This window comes from Ursus americanus, chromosome 12 (assembly GCF_024610735.1).
Source record: "Ursus americanus isolate L20-20 chromosome 12, mUrsAme1.1.p, whole genome shotgun sequence".
NCBI lineage: Eukaryota > Metazoa > Chordata > Mammalia > Carnivora > Ursidae > Ursus > Ursus americanus.
Window position 1 is genome coordinate 29,694,979 of NC_142138.1, and position 22,727 is coordinate 29,717,705.

At 37.0% G+C, this 22,727-nt stretch overlaps 1 protein-coding gene and 1 non-coding gene across 7 annotated transcripts in view; one reads left to right on the forward strand and one right to left on the reverse strand.

Moving 5' to 3' along the window:
- Nucleotides 1–22,727, reverse strand: part of SLC44A5 (solute carrier family 44 member 5) — a 382,764-nt gene that overhangs the window by 246,925 nt on the left and 113,112 nt on the right. The gene's annotated exons all lie outside the window — the stretch shown is intronic.
- On the forward strand, nucleotides 10,340–10,446 carry LOC123795444 (U6 spliceosomal RNA). The gene has a single exon (XR_006780493.1). It is a non-coding gene; the product is annotated as a U6 spliceosomal RNA (small nuclear RNA).

Genomic DNA, 22,727 nt, shown 5'->3' on the forward strand with positions numbered 1-22,727 from the left:
GGTAGAAAAACTATTTTACCTTGTCTGAGTTATGCAAAGGTCTTTCAGGTATATGAGTCTTACAGATGGAAAGCAATTTATTAATAAAATTTATCATAAAACAGACATTAATAAATTCAGGAAACATGTTTTTCAATAACTGAAAGGGGCCTTAGAAATTATCCAGTCCAATCTTTCAATGTAATAGGGTCACTATGAAAAGCTCTTGGTTATTTCAAAAATTTTGTATCAATCCAAAATCTGAAATTTTGTGTCAATATGAAATATTACATAGCATACTACATACTATTCTTTTTATACATAAAATGTGAGTTCCTTATCTAAAGCATGAGTCCCATGGACAGTAAGCAACAGTTTGGCTGTGAACTAGTTAAATCAACATCTAAAACTGTTCATTTGTGTGGCATAAATATATGAATGATCTGATAGATGAGTGTGAGTTCTCCATTAGACTGTGACCAGGGCAGGTACCACGTATGCCTAGTTTCCGGCATCCAGCACAAGATACGGCGCGTAGTTGACCCACAATAAGTTTTGTCAGACTGACTCTTTGACCCTTCTTTTTGCAAGCTAGGTTAAGACTTCTTGAATAACCTTTTTGTCATATGGAGTATTGAAGCATATCATGTGTGTGGAATTTTTTTTTGAAATTTTCAAAATCTATTTCGAAGTGGTTCTAAGAAGTTGCTTCTTAGAATTATCTCTCCAATTGCAAGTCTCTAAAATAGTTCTGTTCATGGGAAGAATCGGGTGTGGCTCCATAAATACTCATATTTGGAGGACCAGCCTATTCTTAGAGATCTTCTTTGAAAACAATAAGGAATCTCTGGACTGAGCCAGGGAACATTTTTTTATTTAATAATAATTAATATATAAACTAATATAACACTGTATGTCACAAACTAATATAATGCTATATGTTAACTATACTGGAATTTAAAATAAGTGTTTAAAATAAATTTTTAAAAAATAACTAACATACGATATTATTTTTTAGTGTACCACATAGTAATTCCATATTTAAATATATTATGAAATGGTCACAACAATAAGCCTAGTTATTGCCTATCACCAAACAAAATTGTTAACAATATTATTGACTATATTCTCCATGGCTTATTTATTTTATAACTTCACCCATTTCATCCAACCCCTCCCCTCTAGCAACCATCAGTTTGTTCTCTGTATCTATAAATCTGGGGTTTTTTGTTTTGTTTGTTCATTTATTATGTTTTTTAGATTCACATATAAGTGAAATTATATTTGTCTTTCTCTAGTTGACTTATTTCACTTAGCACAGTACCCTCTAGGTCTACGTATGTTGTTGCAACTGACAAGACTTCATTCTTTTTATGGCTGAGTAATATACCATTGTGTATATATGTAGGTCTATATATACATACACACATACACATACATATATACACAATCCATTTCTCTATCAATGGACACGTAGGTTGCTTCCATATCTTGGCTACTGTAAATAAAGCTGCCATGAACATAAGAATGCATATGTCTTTTCAAATTAGCGTTTTTGTCTTCTTTGGTTAAATACTTAGGAGTGGAATTGCTGGGTCCTATGGTATTTCTACTTCTAATTTTTTTGAGGAACCTCTATATTGTTTTCCATAGTGGCTTTACCAGTTTACATTTCCACTAATATTGTACAAGGGTTCCCTATTCTCCACATCCTCGCCGATACTTCTTACTTCTTGTCTTTTGATAATAGCCATTCTGATAGGCGTGAGATGATATCTCACTGTGGTTTTGAATTGCATTTCCCTGATGGTTAGTGAAGCTGAGCAAATTTTCACATCCCTATTGGCCATCTGTATGTCTTCTTTGAAAAAATGTCTAGTCAGGTCTTCTGCTCATCTTTTAATTTGATCATTTTTTTTTTTGTGATTAAGCTGTATGAGTTTTTTATATATTTTGGATTTTGACCACATACCAGATTTATTATTTGCAAATATCTTCTCCCATTCTGTAGGTTGCCTTTTTGTTTTGTTGATGGTTTCCTTCACCGTGCAAAAGCTTTCTAGTGTGACACAGTCTCAGCCAGGGAACTTCTTAATAGGAGAAACATATTAGGGAAATTTCCTTCTTCAGTTAGTCCCTTTCCTAAGTGAATCTGCATTTGGAGCTGCTGTTCCATTAGTGACTACAACAACTGTCCTGTCCCTTTCCTTTCCCTGAGTCTACACAGGATGTATGAGAAGCTGTTGCAGGGATTCAGAAGCACAAACGAGCAGAGCCAAGGTGAAATACATATTAAATACACAGAGAGGAAGGGGAAGAAGAGAGAGGCAGCACAGAATACCAAAGCACAGTAGTATAAAAAGAAGCAGCTATATCACTGAGTGTAAAAGAGAACTCATGACCCAACAAAGTCAAGGAGGAATGGAGGTGGGACAAGTAGCTCAAGAAAACAAAAGAAGGAATGCAAAAGTGGGGAAGAAAATGGCAACACACAAAGAGGAGGGGGAAAGTAAGAGAGCAAAAAAGGAGATTTATTGTGGATGACTTTCACCCCAGTGAGACATCTGACAATATGTCTGACCCACACACAAAAGAAATGATCTCAGATAAATAGAAGCCATGTCATACAAAACAAGATGGGGCACCCAAGAACACACTAAAACAAGGAGAACAAAAAATTAGGAAAGAAAAAATAAAAAGCAAGTAGATTCATAAATAAATATCAAAGAAAATGCTTTCCAAACGTCAATAATTGTGGAGTCACCATCTCTTCAAAAAGTTTATTTTCAACAATATCTGTTCCTGTCCCCAAGTTCCCCATAATCAGTTAAGTACCTACACTAAGTCTAGAAAGAGCTCTCAATCTGGAGTCCAGAAGAGCCATGAGAGCTCAGCCGTCATTTTGCCAACCCTTCTATTTTAATTCTCTGAGATTTCCCAAATATCATAAAGCAGTGACAGTGAGGTTATTAAAGCAAGGAGTGCTATAACTACCTTTTTATCTCCAGGACCCATAAATCCTAAGTCCTGATTCTAGAGACCTTTTAAAGCAAAAGGTAGAAGGCAGACATAATTGAATTAATTAGTAGTTCTTGGTTACAAATTCATATACTTTCACGTGTGAGCTTTTTGTCATTAAAAACCTCAGGATGAATGCCACTTGTGAGCAGCCTAAATTCCAGGAAATATTCCAATTTCTAATAAATTTGGTATATACATCCAGTAGAAAATTATGGAGCCCTTAAAAATAGCACTCTATGGGGTGCTTGGGTGTCTCAGTTGGTTAAGTGTCAGACTCTTGATTTCGGCTCAGGTCATGATCTCACGGTCATGAGATTGAGCCCTGTGTTGGGGAATCTGCGCTCAGTGGTGAGTCTGCTTGGGATTCTCTTTCTCCCTCTTCCTCTACCACTCCCCATCCCTTGAAATAAATAAATAAATCTTTTAACAAATAGCATTCTCAAAGAATATTTTAAAAAATGGGAAAATATTCATAATATAGTTTTAAGAAAAAATATGCTAAACTTTATATATCATATGATCCCAATTATTTAAAATACATATACATAGGCATATATTAAATAATTTCTTTAGAAAAACTAAATTAGGTCCACACTGTACAGTACAGCAGCCTACACTTCTCATTTGTAGCACTCACTACAATGGTTATGATTACCTATTCTTTTTTTTTTAAGATGTATTTATCTGAGAGAGAGAGAGTGGGGGGGGTCAGTGGGAGAGGGAGAGAATCTCAAGCAGACTCCATGCTAATTACAGAGCCCGACTCAGGGCTTGATCCCAGACCCTGAAATCATGACCTGAGCTGAAACCAAGAGTCTCATGCTTAACCAGCCAAGCCACCTATTCTATCAACAACACTTAAGCTGCTTATCTTGTATACCTCAATATGTCCAGTGCCCAGCACTGTGATTGGTCCATATTATGAACTCAATAAATATTTCTTAAAGAAATTAAGGAATAAAATAACAAACAAATATACAGAGAAAGACTGGAAAGAAACAGACAAAAAATGATTTAAAGTTGTTTTCTTAGGAGTTATTTGACAGAAGTTTTTTCTTCTTTAAAAAAATCATATGTTAAAAAAATTAGAAAACAATTATCTTCTATAACCACAAGAAGTTATTGGTAAAACATGTCAATCTCCAAAAAGCACATATTGTATGATTCTATTTATGTAAGATGTGCAGAACAGGCAAATCAATAAAAAAAAAGACAGATTAGTGATTGCCTAGGGCTGGGGCATGGGGCGTGAAGGCTAAAGAGATTTCTTACTGGTGAGATGAAAATATTCCAAGATTAGATTATAGTGATGGTTAGACAATCCTGTAAATATGCTAAGACCACTGAGCTGTATACTCTACACAGAATTATATAAAATGAAAGTACATCTCAATAAAGCTGTTTAAGATATTCAGATATTTTAAATATTAGTAAAGATTATTTCAACACAAGATTTTTTTTTTTAATTTGAACCTACAATCAGCCTTCAGGGCTGTAGCTCTGGATATATCCTTAAATTTTCTTTTTTTTTTTTTCTCATCATATTTCAACAAAAGACAGTAGAGAACTTTAGAACAAAGTGTGAAAATAAGATATATTTCTTAGCTCATAAACTAGGTAGAAATTCTTCTGAATTTACTACATTATTATTTCTACCCTCCTCCCCAATGCACACACAAATTTTCCTATAATAAAACACAAGAAGCCCTATTTTATATTGGAAAATATGAAGTTTTTCACAAATAATAAACATGTGAATACTGAAGCTGTTGTTTTTTCTTACTTCCTTTAGTTAACATGACCCTCTTCTCCTAAAAATAATATGCCTTTATAATGTAATAATTCTCCAATCACTTAGCTCTGAGTTATCTAAATTCATCATAATGCCTTTTGTAAGATGGAAATTGTAGGTAGAGTTTTCTCTTAGGAAGTAAGACATTTCTTTGGACTGCTGAAACTCTCTGGCCACCTGCCAATTTCCTTCAGAGACTGGAGTGTGAAGTAATCTTCAAGTGACTGATGAAAATGCCAAAGACTGGGGGTCATGATGCATGAAGCCAGCAGGACTGCCACCATCCTGTGGGGGAGGGGGACGTGGAGGGAAGTGGGAGGAGACATCGAAATGGCTCAGCCACTGAAATCATAAAGATCAATTACTGCAACATACTAGGATGGACACTGAAAGCCATTTTTATCTACACTCCAAATTTTAACTTTAAATTCTATAAATTTAAATTCTTTAAATTTTATACTCTAATTTTCACTTCAAATTTCAACCTCTTAAGCTTCTTTATGTGATACCACATAAAGTCAATAAATTATGAGCACTTCGTTATATGATTATACTTAAGGGATAATAATACTGTCATGATGAAACACTTTCAAAATAGGAGTGAACAAATAAATTTCAAACTCACTTAAACTTGCTTAATTTAAGAATATTTTTAAACTTAAAATTCTGAAATTGTGCTGCTTTGGCTTTGATGCATGATAACCATGAGCTTCCTCTACTAAGAGATAGAGATAGATGGACGGATAAATGGATGAACGGATGGACGGGTAGATGGATGGATGGATGGATGGATGGATGGATGGATGGACAGGTGATAATAGAAAAAGGAAATGAGAAAAAGGGAGGGAGAAATAAAACACTGGGAATTTCAACTGGCTGCAATTGAAGACTATTTAGGACAGAAGGTAATTTGGGTCTGAAAGACTTATAAAATAAAATAATTAAGAGTTAGAAGTTAACTGGGGATGTACTGTATGGTGACTAATATAACAAAATAAATATTATTAAATAAAATAAAATAAAATAAATCCTAAAAAAAAGAGTTAGAAGTTAAAATAGCACCATGATCTGAAAAGATATATGCACCCTTATTTTACTACAGCATTATTTCCAAAAGCCAAATTATGGAAGCAGCCTGAGTGTCCATAGGTAGGTGAGTGGATAAGGAAGAAGTGACATATACATGAAATGGAAAGTTACTCAGCCATTAAGAAAGAATGAAATCTTGCCATTTGTAACAATATGGATGGATCTAGAGGGTATAATTTTAAGTGAAATAAGTCATCAGAGAAAGACAAATACCATGTGATTTCATTCATATTTAAGAAACAAAACAAACAAAGAAAAATAAAGAGACAACCAGAAAACTGACTCTTAACTATAGAGAACAACCTGATGGTTACCAGAGGGGAGGTGAGTGGAGGGATGGGTGAAAAAGGTGAAGGGGATTAAGAGTACACTTATCATGATGAGCACCGAGTAATGTACAGAATTGTTGAATCACTGTATTGTACCCCTGAAACTAATATAACACTGTATGTTAACTACACTGGAATTAAAATTTTTAAAAAGTAACTAAGACATAAGTGCTTGATGTTATTCTTTTATTTCCAGAAAACAAAATATGGTAAGATTTTTTTTAATAGCACCATGATAACTAAAAGAGATCATTTCCCACTTTGTATTATGCTTTCATACATTGTGACCAATCTAAAAGAGGGAAGGGGGAGAGAGATAGAGCACACATGCTATTTTAAGCATATGCTGTTTTTCAAATATTCATCATTTACTGAAAAAGAAATCCTAACTCTGTCCTATTGAAGACAACACTGTCTTATGTTCAAGTTTGTTTGACAGGGAGAAGGGCCAAGGGTTTTAAAATTACAACTCAGCAATATATCCCCAAGCTGAATTGTCCTGACATAGGGTCACAGAGGTTGAAACACAATAATATCCAATCCATTAAGAGAAAGCTATCATAAATTCAAAATGTGATAGATGTATAGCAATAAACTCTGCTCAGCCTTAAACGAGGACACAAAAGAGGATAACAAAAACAGAGAGTAGGAGTAGCACCCAAATTTCAGACAACATGGTAAGCACACTCTGAAATGCTGCACTGAAGTTGGGGGAGGCAACAACATAATCATTCTTTTAACAACTATTCACAAATGGACTAGTTTAGAAAGCCAGCAAAACAAAACAAAACAAAAAAGTCTAAGAGCAGAGAAATCATGTAAGCTCTGGAACTATGTAAGCATTGGGGTGGATTGCAGACCACACTGATGTAGGCGTCAAGGATCCCCTGTCATTTCTAATTCTGTAAAACTGGGGAAAATCACAACTTTTCCATGTTTCATTTCTTCTTCTGAAATGTGGACATCTACAATAGCTAAATCATGGAAGGAGCTGAGATGCCCTTCAACAGATGACTGGATTAAGAAGTTGTGGTCCATATATACAATGGAATATTACTCAGCTATCAGAGAGAATGAGTTCTCAACATTTGCTACAACATGGACGGCACTGGAGGAGATAATGCTAAGTGAAATAAGTCAAGCAGAGAAAGACAACTATCATATGATCTCTCTCATCTATGGAACATAAGAACTAGGATGATCGGTAGGGGAAGAAAGGGATAAAGAGGAGGGGTAATCAGAAGGGGGAATGAAATATGAGAGACTATGGACTATGAGAAACAAACTGAGGGCCTCAGAGGGGAGGGGGGTGGGGGAATGGGATAGACCGGTGATGGGTAGTAAGGAGGGCACGTATTGCATGGTGCACTGGGTGTTATACGCAACTAATGAATCATCGAGCTTTACATCGGAAACCGGGGATGTACTGTATGGTGACTAACATAATATAATAAAAAATCATTAAAAAAAATTGAAATATGGACATCTGCCTGACTTGCCTCTTGAGGCCATGTTACAATGGTCAGAGTTAATATTTGTGAAAATGTTTTAAAAACCATAGAATACTATAAAGCCTAAAGTATCACACTTTGATGTTAAGAATAGGTTAAGAATAGATGAGAACTTCCTGTATTTCACATCCAGTCTCTTTTTTCTTTCCTGGGCTAGTATCTTCTAGGGGAAACGTGATTCTGTCATAGTGCCTCTCTGCTTTTTCTTTCAGGAAGAAACCTCCACAATCAGCAGTGTCCACTATTTAGAATAAGAGAAACCTAAATAAAACTAGCTTTAGTTCACCCATGCTTCCTGAAATGATCATAGTTTAGGATCTAAGTTGAGTTTAGCTGCTAAACTCCAGCCAAACCTTCTCCTGTGTTAGGAGAGAAGAGTCGGCCAGATTCCATCTACCATTCCCACCGTCCCTCAGACTTAATTGGCAGTAGTGGTGGAGGGACTCTGGCAAATATCTACGGATGATATTCTCCTCAGTCTGTCTTCACCCCACTCACTAGTCCTATGTTTGCGAGTTAAAACTTGTCCCCAAACAAGCCGGAACTAAGCCACATATGCAGTGTTCTATTCCCAGAGCCTGAAGGTGGCTTTCTTATTCTGAACAAACAGCTTTTGAAACAGAAGACAAGAAGAGGGATCGACATTACTTCCGGTGACTTAAATTGTGCTCCCTTCACTTGTCAATGCCCTGGAGTCTGACTCCTCTTCCCTTCTTCAATGTGTGAGTCACCAACAGTGAGGGAAAGCAGAGAGAGCAGCTTTGGAAAGTAGAAAGAGGGAAAGGTAATCAGTCCCCTTTGTTTGCTTCTCCTTTAAGCCCTGCACAGACCCATTAGCAGATGGTTATGATAACCCAATGTAAGTACAGGTGGAAACCAGTACATATTGAGCACCTACTGTGTACCAGGACCTAAACTGCATGTTTCGATACATTGATTTCACACAGCCAATCCCATTTACAGATGATAAAAATAAATAAGAATTGCCTTGGTAACAAACAGATCCCAAATGATTACCAAAAACTCACCAGAGAGAAAACACTTCTTTTCCCATTGTTTGCCTGTTTAGCAACAGTGAGTACATGATGGCAGTACTTACATGAGGCAGCAGGACACATGGATAAGACTGAAGACAGACAGACCTAGGTTCAAATTCCTATTCAACTGTTTTTGGTCGTGTCATCTTGAACAAGAAACTTTTACCATTTGCTATTCACAGTAGGCTAAATAAGCAATTCTTTGTCAAAAACTCACAGCTTAAGATGAATAAGCTAGATAAGGAGGATGTTGCTATAACTACTCTATACATTTATTATTTCTAAGCCAGTGGTTCTCAACTGAGAGCTATTCTGCCTCCCAGGGGACATCTGGCAATATCTAGAGATTTTACTGATTGTCACAACTCGGGTCGGCGGTGCCATTGGCAGGTAGTGGGTAAAGGACGAAGGTGCTACTACAATGCACAGACAGCCCTCTACAAAAAGAACCTTCTGGGCTAAAATGTTAATACTGCCAATGTTGATAAATCCTTCCCAAAGGGAAGGCAAAGCAGATAAATTTGTTGGGTCCAGTTTAACGGTACAGTGTTTTACTTATTTAACAGAAATACGAACAAGGCAATACTTAGAACCTTAAAAATATTCATACACTTTGATCCAGTCACTTCACTTTTAGAAATTTATCCTCATGAAATAATAAGAAATGCACTCGAAGATTTACACAAGAGTAAATAGATTAGAAAATTAAAAACAGCAAATGGTCAATTGCAGGTACAGTGATGATAGGGTGACTATATAATTTGTCTTCCAAACTGAGATGACTCCAGGAGTAAAAGGGGGTGCTTTAATAATTTTGCAAAGACAACAGTCATAAATAAGAACTGCTCTGGACAAACCAGGATATATGCCCCCCTGGTTGTAAGGGAATAAGGAAATAAAGTATGCCACATCCTAATTATGAAGTGGCAGACAGCCAGCAAAAATACTTTAAAGAATATTTAACAGCATAGTAAAGTGATAATGATATAATACTAACTATAAAAGTCTGGATATAAAACTTCTGTATCAAATTTTGTAATATATATACTTATAGGCTTTGAAAGAAGAATGCAAAGAAACACACCAAATAGTTAACACTGGTTTACTAGCTGTTGAGATTACAGCTGGGTTTGTTTTTCTCTATATTCAAAATTGCTATAATCATTTTTTTAAATTATGATGGTGTCCTTGCTTCTTTAGAGAGAAATACAAGTACCAGTTGATGAGGGAAACTTATTCTTCACAGAAGATGCCAGCTAATAAATATAGAAGAAATTATATATAAATCAGAAAATCACAACTTTTGCAATTCCTAATGATATAATTGTTTCAGGCAACGAGTATTGTTGGACACTAAGATCTTTATTTTTTTTTTTTAAGATTTTACCCATTTATTTGACAGAGAGACAGCCAGCGAGAGAGGGAACACAAGCAGGGGGAGTGGGAGAGGAAGAAGCAGGCTCCCAGCGGAGCCCAATGCGGGGCTCGATCCCAGAATGCCGGGACCACGCCCCGAGCCGAAGGCAGACACCCAACGACTGCGCCACCCAGGCGCCCCTGGACACTAAGATCTTTAAACGAGTGCTCGCTTCGGCAGCACATATATTAAAACTGGAACGATACAGGGATTATTAGCACAACCTCTGCAGAAGGATGACACAAAAATTTGTGAAGCATTCCATATTTTTAAAAAAAATAATAAAATAAAACAATATCTTTAGGTTATTGGTTGCTTATTCACAAAGTTTCAGGGTATTATCCCACAGAGTCCTTGCTAATTGTAAAGAGAAAAAAAATATGCCTTCACAATGAAATGATCTGGTTATTATCATATTAACCAAATTATCAAACAACATAATTTTAGTGGAAACTCTGGCATTACATGCCTTTTATAGTAACATAATATGAAATAAGGATATCTTCTGTGCAATATTCTTGCTAAAAAATGTTTAGCTTCAATCTATTCAAGCTATTGGATCTACTTTGATTTTGCAGGAAATCCAGAGAATATAAGAACTAGGAAAACAACACTATATGGGAGAAATCAGATAAACGCAGAATGCGGGAACTTCCAAAAGACGACTGTCCTGCAATGTCTTCAAAAAGTGAAAGTTATAAAGAAAGAAATAGAGACTTCTAGATTAAAAGACACTGGAGAGACATAAAAGTCAAATATAATCTCTGAATCTTATTTGAATCCTGGCTTTTAAAGAAAGAGATCTAAAAAGCATTTGTTGGCGCACCTGGGTGGCTCAGTCGGTTAAGCATCTGCTTCAGCTCAGGTCATGATCCCAGCGTCCTGGGATGGAGCCTCGTGTCAGGTTCCCTGCTCAACGGGGATCCTGCTTCTCCCTCTCCCTCTGCCCTTCCCCCCGCCCATGCTCTCTCTCTCTCTCAAATAAATAGATAAAATCTTTTAAAAAAATAAAAACCATTTCTGGACAATTGGAAAAATTTGAAAATAACTCGGTTATTTTCATTATATATATATATATATATATATATATATATATATATATATATTTAATTCTCTTCAATGTGTTGATAATACTGTGGTTATATAAAACATTTATGGTGAAGATCACAATGTCTGCAGCTTATTTTCTAGACATTCAGAAAAAAATAGACATACTTACAAATAGTGATATAAAGCAAATATGGCAAAATGTGAACAATTGTTGAATCAAGGTAATGAATATACAAGTGTTCATATTGTATTATTCTTTCAACCTTTCTGGATATTTGGAAAATGATCGAATATAAAATTAAGGAAAAACTTGAAAGTTAGAGAGGTCATATAATTACATTTAAAATAGCATAATTAGCAATCCCAGAGTTGACCATTGTCTTTCCAGGACCAGATACATAATAGTTGCATGGAATTGGAGAACCCACAAGCCCTCCTGAGGGCTCAGAATCCTCTGCATTGCTTCGGACCAGCTCATCGTGTTCCACTGTCATTGAGTCCCTCAGTTCCTGTGATTTATTTCAGTTGCCTTCTGTTCACCCTCAGGTGCTACCACCTTCTCTACCTGCTCCATCTTTTGTGGTCCTTTTTCCCAAAGCATCATGGGAAGAGAGGATAAATTAATTAGGCACACCCATTCTTTGAATCCTGCCTTTAACATACAATTTTAAAAGAATAATTGCTCTCTCTTTGGAAAATTTCTGTCTCTGAGAATGCTGTGGACTGAATGCTCCTGTCCTCTCCAAATTTATATGTTGAAACCCTAATCTCCAAAGTGATGGTGTTTGGAGATGAAGCCTTTGAGAGGTAATTAGGTCATGAAAGTGAAGCCCTCATGATGGGGTTAGTCTGTGTGTCTATCTGTCTGTCTGCCTGCCTGTCTGTCTGCCTCTCTCTCTCTCTCACCCCCACACCCCCCCACACACACAAACACAAATAAAACTATAAGGCAAGAAGCCAAGAAACAGGCAAAACAGGCTTCTGGCAAAACTTGAACTTTCTAGGCTCCAGAACTGTGAGGAATAAATTTTGTTGTTTAAACCAACCAGGCTATGATATTTTTGTTATAGCAGCCCAAAGGGATTAAGACAAAGGATTTCCAGAGTGAGCAATTCCCATTCCTCCAATTCTACACTTCACACACACAATCACATAATGAGCACATTTTCCCTCCTCTCATCCCCCCCAAAAGTTTAAGAGGTTGGAAGCTCTTTGGCTAGGATTTCTGTACATTCTCTTGATGTTTTCCTTTGTTTTACCTGGTAAGGGACAGGTGTGTCATACTCTGACACATAGAAAGCCAAGGAAGCATTAAAAATGGCCTACATTGGGTGACTTGGGAACAAAATACACAAAAGTAACATACTTTTTTATAAAGGAGTTCTAAAGGCCTTGGACATCACTAATCCTAAAAGAAAGCATATCTGGTCCTATATGAGAATTCAAATTTCTCAATTTCTTTGCCACTTACTGGTTGGTAACATTTCCAAATTTTACTTCTTTCATTTTAAATTGATTTCTCTGTTTAGCACGACTGAGCTTTTTGAGAGTTCTGAGACAAAGAATTCATTTAATTTTACTTTTTAAAATAAATGTCTGCAAGACCCTCTCAGTCAATGATTCACCCTTGCTATCCATTAGACACCTTTCCAGGCTGTTCCTTGACCTGTTGTGTCCTGTGTAATACTGTTGCAATATTGTAGCACTTTTAGTTAGTCTTATATGAAATGTTTTTGTCACTTGCCACCTTTGGTCCTTCTGTCATTTTTAAACTCTGAACTTCACTCTGTAATTTCTCAGCTTCTGTTTTGTACTTGACATTTAGTATGTGCTTTTTGTGCCCTTAATTACTTTTTGCACTTTGAGGTTGATCCATGTTGGTCTTTCCTAATTCTACTATATTGATTGCTGTACAGCAAACCTCTTCCCCTTCAAGAACAGTGTTTGTCTTTAAACTGTATTTTTTCTTTCCAGCACTCAAAAACCACGGAAATTTTTTCTACTTGTCCTTTTCAAGAAATCTCAGGCTATCCCTAGTTGTGGCAACTGTAATCTATTCACTAGAATCATAATTACTTTTTTCTCATCATTAACTCTGTACTCAAGTTTGAAAAAGAAACACAAAGAGAAAGGAAGGAAGGAAGGGAGGAAGGAAGGAAAGAAGAGAGAGAAAGGAGTCACAATGACAAAAGGTGGAAAATACATGTCAAGAGCAGAAAAGACATTTACAGGAGAATATTCAGGAAGCAACAGACATGATAATTAACAAAGATAAAGAAAGAAGAAATAAGAATGTTTTCTTAAAGAATTATAAAACGGGAAATAGAAAGTTAAAAATAACGAACACTTTTATCTTATAAAAGTAAGAATAAATAACTTTACTATCTAGTGTGCCAGATACAAAAGCAACAGCTATTAAGAATGCCATCATTTGTGAAATACAGGCTACCATCTTCTCGAATATAAACTTCTGCCACAGTCTCCCCATTGGTCTCATTCTCTCCAGTATTCTCTCCCTCTGGTCTATTCTCTAGAATGCCACCAGAATCATTGCCTTAAAATACATATCAAATTATTTCTCTGTTGGAAAACCTTTCAATGGCACTCTACTCCATCTATAATAAAGCCCAAATGTTTATAAAACCCTATCAGGACTCTGTTTACTTTTCTAACCTCATTTTTACCATTTCTCCTTTTGTATGGTCCAGATGAAACATTCTTTATGATCTTCCTCTGAGCTTTTGTTTTTTTTTTTTTTTTTTTTTACCCTGCCCAGAATGCCAGAATGCTTCTTCCTGCCCAACTCCTTTTGGTCCATCCAATGCTTAGCTATCCTTCATGTAGATGCCTCTGCCTCTATGGTTCCTTAACTAAAAGCTAAGTATCCCCTTCTGTATACTACCACAGTTCCCTGTTATTTCTCCTATCGTGGCATATTACTGTGTTATATCATTTTGTTTACTTATCTGCATCACATGCTAGTCAGCAAGAAATGTGATGGCAACGGTAACATTTATCTTTTCCTTGCCCTGGCATTCTAGCACTTAGCACAGAACATGACACCTAGCGATACTTGATAAATACTTTATTGGATTGATGTTGTACAAATATTTAGGTGATAGGATTGTCCAGTAACCCAAGGCCTAATTTGAACCCCTATTTCCAATGCTTGTTGAAAATCTTTCTAGGATAAGTATTTGGCAACCCTCAGCATATATATTAAATAAAGATCATTAGTAAATTACCTTTGGCATGTGGGACAATTGCTGCCTCTATTATCTCTTTCCTACCACTGTAAGGGCTTGTAGTTGGTACAAGCCACTCGTGCTGTCCAAAATTCAGTAGCTGGTGTTCTCATAGCACCCATCCAGCCCTCTCCACCTGTTCAGAGGCTGTCACTCAGCTGCTACAATATCTCTTGTCCCACTCCACTGAAGAGGCAAAATTGCATAGTAAACATCGTCTCCCACCATTGTTATCCTGCCAATAGGACAGATCAAGCATCTTAGCATTCCTTCCAAAGGCTGCCATTATGTAATGCCTCCATCTGCTTTTCTGTCTTAGTAAACCTAGTAAAATAAGAAAAACTGAATTTCTTTGGGATGACTTAATAGCTTATAAAATCTCAGATCACTGTTCTAGTCATAGTGTTGTGGGAACTGTAGATTTTAGACATGGAGAAAAGTGGGTTGAAACTACACCAACATCCTCTAGTAGTTTCTGAAACCAAATTAATTCAATATATTCTGCTTGATTTTTCAAAAATTTTCTTCCTTTCTCTTTAAAATTTTTTCCGAAAGTGCAGGAAATTGTGTCAACTAAGGGTAAAATAAAGAGAAACCGAGTTGAATCAGGCTTAAAATGTTTACATATCCAGAGGCGTCTGGGTGGCTCAGTCAGTTAAGCATCCCACTCTTGATTTCAGCTCAGGTCGTGATCTCAGGGTTGTGAGATCGTGCGGTACGTTAGTTCCACACTGGGCGTGGAGTCTGCTTAAGATTCTCTTTCTTCCTCTCCCTCTGCCCCTCCCCCTCCCTCTCTAAAAAACAACAACAAAAAGGTTTACATAGCCAAATTTATCCGTTAAAGTAATATCAAAATTTTTAAGAGAAAAATTCCTAAGAAAAAGTATACTGATGTCATAAGTAGAAATAACAGTATGCAAGAAATGACATTTTTTAATGTCAGGAAAAGGAAATAAAAAGTAAAGCTTTTGAAAGGACAGATCCAAATAAAAAATACTTTCCATTGGTTTATTAACAGAAATTAACAGAATTGGTTAATAACAAAATAAACAGAAAAAAATTAAAAGTGATATTGCTACTGCCCACAGTAAGAGTATCATTCAGAAAATATTTTCATTCCTTTTACCATGAAGAGCAGCGAGTATACTGCTATCAAAAAAAGAAAGAAAAAGAAAAAGTGAAGCATCATATCAAGGATATATAAAAGCAAAACAAAGCAGTATCCAAAATATAGGTAGTTTATTGGTGAGTGTGATTTAAAATCAAAAGCTTCCTGAGTGTGATTTAAAATCAAAAGCTTTCTGAGTTAAAAAATGTGGGATAATCAACATGTCAGTGCCATAATTTCCAAAAGAGGCATCAATGAAAATAAACTGTGAAAAACCAATTTTGAACAGTCCTAAATCTAAAATAACCTTCATTCTCAAATGTATCTGTTCATCTGCTTCTTTTTATTTTTGACTATAAATCTGCTGACAGATGTTGTGGCTCATAATTGCCAACCAAATTTCTTTCTATCTTCCTTGTTCACCCAGTAATCACTCACAGTCATACCCCCTTATTTCACTGCTATCACAAACTAAACTTCAGTATGTTACCAGTGACCCTAACATTTTCCAGTGTCTCCTCCTCGTTTCCATCAGACACCGTAACCAGCAACTAACTCTTTAAAATTTTCCCAGACCAGCACTGACAGAACCCACAAATCTATCCCATGACTCTGTCCAAATAGGCTTCAGTCAATCAAAGTGAGTCAGAAGTGAAAGCACATACCTGGACCACTGGTAGAAAGGTTGGGCATTTGGACAGATAAAAAACGGATATTAAATTTAGGAAATGTAAGATCATAGCCTGCCCAGGGGCTAGAATAGCTTATGTCTGAGACCCTAAATATCACAAAGGGCATATTACAACTTTACCGAGAGGTGCTACACAAAGTAGTAACGTGGAAAGATGCCCCGCAAACTGGCAGCCACGATCAGTAAGTGTAGAAGCAGCTACTAGTAGTTTTTTCTAGGAGACTCAGAAAGTACATTAGCATATTAAAAGTTCAAAGAAGTCCAGCCATAAAGAAACTTGTTTAGCTTTGTTTAACCTGGTATTTGCTGAATCTTTTTGACCACTGAATACCTATTAAGATCCCAGAGAATCAGTAATGTCAAGGAATAAGCTAATGGAAAAGCTGACCCGACCAGCCATTCATATTTACTGGGTTTTTTTGATCCCCTAGGGCAACCCCGTAAGTCCAGCATCGGTCATGGGATGTCCTAGAACAGTGCTTCTTAAACTTGTATGTGTACGCATCTCATTGGGGATCTTGTAAAAACGTAGATTCGGTGGGGCTGGAGAGTATGCGTTGCTAACAAGGCTTCAGGTGATACTGACGCTGCTGGTCTCTACCACATGTTGAGTAGCAAGGCTCTACAGAACTACTGCGGAGAGATCATCGCATCTGCAATCTCCTTATCTTATCCTAATAACAAAGCGTCCTAAAATATTACTTTCAGGGTGCCTAGCTGGCTCAGTGAGTGGAGCCTGGGACTGTTGGTCTCAGGGCTGTAAGTTTGAGCCCCACATTGGGTGTAGACATTACTTAAAGTCTTTATGGGGTGTCTGGGTGGCTCAGTCGGTTAAGCGTCCAACTTGTGATTTCAGCTCAGGTCATGATCTCGTGGGTCATGAGGTCAAACCTGGCGTCAAGCTCCACACTCAACAGGGAGTCTGCTTGAGATTCTTTCTCTCCCTCACTCTCTCTCCCTCCCCCACTATCTCCCCCCTCTCTCAATATAAATAAATAAATCTGTAAAAAATAAAATTTTTATAATAAATAAATAAATGAAATACCACTTTCAATATATATCACTTTGCTGGTCAAGAAATTTTAGTGGTCCCTCATTCCCTTCAACATTAGTAACTCAACAGTAGACATTTATTAAACCTTTACGGTGTGTTAAATAGATACAGAGCCCCTGACTTTATACAGTTGTACCAAGTAGGTGAGTAAGAAACAATGTGCAAAATGCTAGGAGCCAAAAAAGAAGGGAAGAGCTACTTTCTTGAGACCTCAATTTCCTTATCTGTAAAATGAGGGTCAAACCAGACCAGTGGTATTTAATCCTCCATGTATATTGCAGTCACTGACATCATTCTACTACAGAGTCTCAGCCCAGATAAGTGATTGTAAGGTGCAGCCAAGTTTGAGAACCACTGGACTAAATGATTCCTGAAGTACTGCCCAGCTATCAGCATTACCTGGAAACTTGTTAGAATGAGAATTCTCAGGCCTCACCCCAGACCTACTGAGTCAGACTCTGGTGACTGGATAATGAAACCTGGGTTGTGGTTTTTTGTTTTTGTTTTTGTTTTTTTGCAGATTTATTTATTTATTTTTAGAGAGAGACAGAGACAGAGAGAATACGGGGAGGAGCAGAAGGAGAGAATCTTCAAGCAGACTCCTCACGGAGCAGAAGCCCAACACAGGGCTCGAGCTCACAACCCATGAGATCATGACCTGAGCTGAAACCAAGAGTCAGTCGCCTAACCAACTAAGCCACCCAGGCACCCCAGAAACCTGGGTTTTAACCAGCTCTCCAGGTGATTCTGAAACACTTTGAAAACCAGTGGATTAGACATTCAGTAAATTTCTCTCCAGCTCTAAAATAGTATCATTTTTGGACCTCAAGTAGCCTTTTCAAGGACATTTGTTATCAAATCATACAGACTAACAGTATAAACTCTTCCCAGATTTAAATCCCAGCTCTTACACTTAATTGCTGTGCACTCTTAAGGAATTATTTTAGCTGTCTGTGTTTCAGGTTCTCATCTATAAAATGAGGATAATAATAGTGCCTATTCTCACAGAGTCGCTATGAAAATTAAATGATTTTGTGTATGTAACTCACTTAGCAGAATGCCTGAGGTATATTTCAGGTCGTTATTCAATCATCACTCTCTCAGTGAGGACTTCGTGGCCACTCTGTCCAAAATTGCAACCCACCCCTACCATTCCCTTCCCCCCCCAGTCTATTTTTCTCCTTTGCAATCATTACTAACATATAACATATTTTCATTTATTGCTTTGTTTATTATCTGTCTTCTTCCACTAGGATGTAAGTTCTATAAAATCAAGGATTTTTGCCCATTTTGCTAAGAGCTGTATCCCCGGTGTCTGGTCAAGGTCTGGCACATTGGAAGTACTCCATTGGTGGGATAAAGGAATGAATGAATGTTAATGCTCATCGATATTAATATTATAGCAATCCAAATTTTTTTATTGAAGCCCAATAGTTTATACTTCCTGTTTGCTGTTCCAAATTGTGCTTATGTCTTATTACAAGCTTTAGTCAAATTCTGTCCCATAGCTAACAATGCCTTTTTATTCAACTTCTGCTCATTTTAGGCCCACTCAAGTTCTATTTCTTTAATATTCCCTGACAATTCTGATGACTAACTCTCTGAATGTCTACAGTGTTACTGTCCATACTATACAATTTAACACTTACCTTAAGTAACTATCAATGGAAAGAGTAACTTTACTGAAATTAAATTTACTGCAAGAGGCTGCATCCATCATGCAATAAAGCATTCATGAAAACTTAGAGAGGAAGGGGTCCTCAAAGGAATCACGGAAAAACTTACCATAATCAGCCATGTAGTCCTCAAATAACAAAAGCAGTGCTCTATGTTTTTGTTGCCTTTAAGTACATCAGTCTCGTTTTGACTAGATGATCTCAAAGACCATGTCTCCTTGCTGTCAAATTTTCAAAATATTTTCAGGTATGGGGAGACCATTTTCTTGAAGTTAAAAATTAAGAATAAATCATGAAAGTCAAAATTGAAGCAGATAATGACCCAAGAAGTTGTTGAGTTCAGGAAATGCAAATTAGTGGCTTTCTTGCCCCCAGTCCTCCCGTCAGCTAGGTCTGGAAGAGGCCCACCATCATCCCCAAAGTGGCCCTCGAGACAGCCAATATCAATTGATCAGACCTAGCAGACAAGAGGACACCTATTTCCATCCTAACTTAGTCTAACCCTCTTGGTTCTAAAAGCAAAGAAAACTTATGCTAAGAAATTTAAAGTGACTTGTCCAGGTACATACAGGGTAGCTGACCAAGACCAGAACCAGCCTTCTGACTCCTCTCCAGGATTCTCCCCACTGCCCCTCCTCATTCATTTCTGAAATGCAGGATTTAAGTTTCCATCCTAAAGCAATCAAAACACAGACAGCAAACCTTTGACAGAGAGTTTTCATATTAATGCTCATGAATATAACGTTGAAATGAAAAATGACAGTTTTAAGTCAAGTGATAGAGCTGGTTAGTCTGTTATTTTTCAGTTGGATTTATTTACTTAAGCCTAGAATGTGTCATGACTGGAAATAGACAAACCAGATTATTTTAATTCCACTGTCCGAGAAAAAGAAAAGGGAAATAGTTTTCATTTAAGAACTGGGCTCAAATTCAGTCCCAAAATAACTTACACTACTGAATTGACTTTTTAAAGATGACATTTCTCTCATTAATGGTGATGCATTATTATAAGTATAGCTTAATCACTGAAATTTAAATTACAAGAAAAACGTATTTAAAGGAATATGAAAAAAAGAGATAATGGAGAGAAATAAACATCTATTTTAATATAAATAATGACCATTTCCTCATCACAGAAAATATGCTCACATTTCAGAATTATAATTTCCCAGATCCTCTCCCTAAAGCACAGTTTCCAAATATTGCAATCACCTTTGCAACTCAGTTGGGATGAAACTGACTTGTCAAACTTTACCTAGCCAATTGATAATTCTGTCTTGATTAACCTTCATTTTTACGTATACTATAATTGAAGCTGATTTTGGGGGAGAACGCATCATCTAACACAGTTAGAAATTGCCTCTGGCACTGTCTGCTTTACCCAAGGAAACCAGGATGACAACTGGAGTTCTGTTACTTTGCAGAGGTAATCCATTTTAGCAACTATGTTACTTAGTTGCAAGTATCAGCAGTTGGTCCCATAGCCACTCCTTCCATGCTGAGAAAGTGAGTCCAACTCATATTTGAGGGCAGGATGAGGAAAGGAGCAAACATACAGAATATCTTCTCTTCAGCATGGACCCTGCCACCACACCAGAGGGGGAGGAGTGTATGCTGAAACACACAGAGGAAGTCCAAGGCCTGTCCTGCCCCTGCTCCACAAAAAAAGGGCAGTCAGTTCGAGGGCTCTCCTTGGGTCTAGATATACACATGAACAATCCAAATGGGCCTCAGAGAAATCTAGACACAAATTGATGCTGACTAAGAGCGCCCTGCAGCTGGAGTGATTTTCACCTCAACCCCCTTTGTCAACTGAGATCACTGGTGGCCCATGAATTTGGTCAAAACAAGAATGAAACCAAGAGCTCTGGTCAGACCCCATCACCATAGCCCACGCATGGATCCTGAAGGCAAACAGGATAGCCAAAACAAATCGCGACTTCTAGAAACTAGAACAGTAGTTCCCCAGGCGTGTTTGTGAAATACCGGAGCACTCTGCTTTCTGGCCTAGGCATTCCAAAAAATTCAGAAATCACTTCCCCTGCAGCACATTACTGAATTGTTTTTTTCAATCAACTCACTTACTCATCTGGAAAAGGGGACAAGTACCCCACCTAACTTAGAAGAAATTAGTTTCTAAGACATCATTCACAACATGGAAAACCCTTTAAAACACTATTTACATAATTAAAACCCAAATTCCTTGAAAACTTACAGTATGCTGGCTAATCCAACACAGTAAGCAGAGAATAAATTTGAGCTGGAAACACTTGCCTTGTTAGTTTTGTCATTCCTAGCTGAGCCCTTGTTTTCTTTTTTATAAAATAATCATAATAAAATGTATTGCACAGCTTATTCTGAAGATTACATGGAAAACATTGGAAAAGGCATAAAAATGCCTGGCCCATGAAAGAAACGAAGTAAATAATTTTCTTCCCCCATTTCCTTTTTTCTTATAAAGAAGATATCCATGTTAAAATACTTTTGAATGTTGGGTATTATAATTCAGTGAATAACTCTGCAGTCCTCTAGCTGAACAATTCAAATTGGTAGCATAATCTGGATCCCTTTTTCCAGAAATATATTGCAATTTTATTTTTCTTTCAGTCAATCCCACTATGCTGGAAGAGAAAGAAGGAGGATCTACCCCTATTCAGTTGAATAACAGCAATATTTTATGGCCTCTCTTCCATGGAGTCCTCTTCTTTTGTGTTAAGATTAACATGCACCTCTCAAAATATTTCTGCTACTCTGTCTTCCAGAGTCTGCTTGTGGGCCTCTGACATTACAAATAGAGCAAGGCAGTGTTAGGAGCAAATACGTATAGTCCTGCAAAAGAAATTAATAGAAAGAGGGGAAGCCAGACATGTTTGATGCCTCTAAGAGAATAAGAAGTAACAGTCTCATGGCCAAGAACAACAGCAGGCTTGTCCATCTGTCCATCGTGAAATTGAGTATGCCTACTAGTTATCAACAGGAGGTGGCCATGTGGGAATCACACTAAAATAGAAATTCTGTCATCAGGAAGACAAGGTGAGGAGGGAAGAAAAGGATTAACTGTTTCAGAATCAATTTCTGGGTGAGCATGATGAATACAAAGAATTGCTGTGTGTTTCTTATTCACAGACTATGAAATTTTGATTCATTCTTTTATTCATTCATTAAAGATTTTCAGGGTGCTTTCTAGAAGCCAGACACTATGCTAGCCATTATGGAGCCAAAGAATAATTTCCTGGGGTGCTGGGCTGGCTCAGTTGGTAGAGCATGTGACTCTTGATTTGGGGGCCATGAATTTGAGCCCCACGTGGGGTATAAAATTTTTTTTAATTAAAAAAGGAATAATTTCCTTCTTTTGGGAATTGTTTCATGAGCGAGACAGAGAAGTAAACAAAAAATTATAATACGGGAGGATGACAGCCAATGTGTATACAATATGCGGTGAGAACCCAAAGAAAGAAGTCATTAACTATGCAAAAATATGCCAACTTTACAAAATCTGTGAGTCATCTTGGCATGGGGACGGGCTATGCTAATCTCTGTAATATTTCAGTGTTGTTATATGTGCTATAGAAGTGAGGTCAACCAGAGAAGTAGAATAGAAAATCTAAGACCAAACAGATGGGTCTTGATCAACTATGTTTGCCTTAGGGTGGAAGAAAACGTGTTATTGCCTTCACCTTCAATTATCGCAATCCTTTTTTCTTAAGAATGAGTATATGCTTAATTTT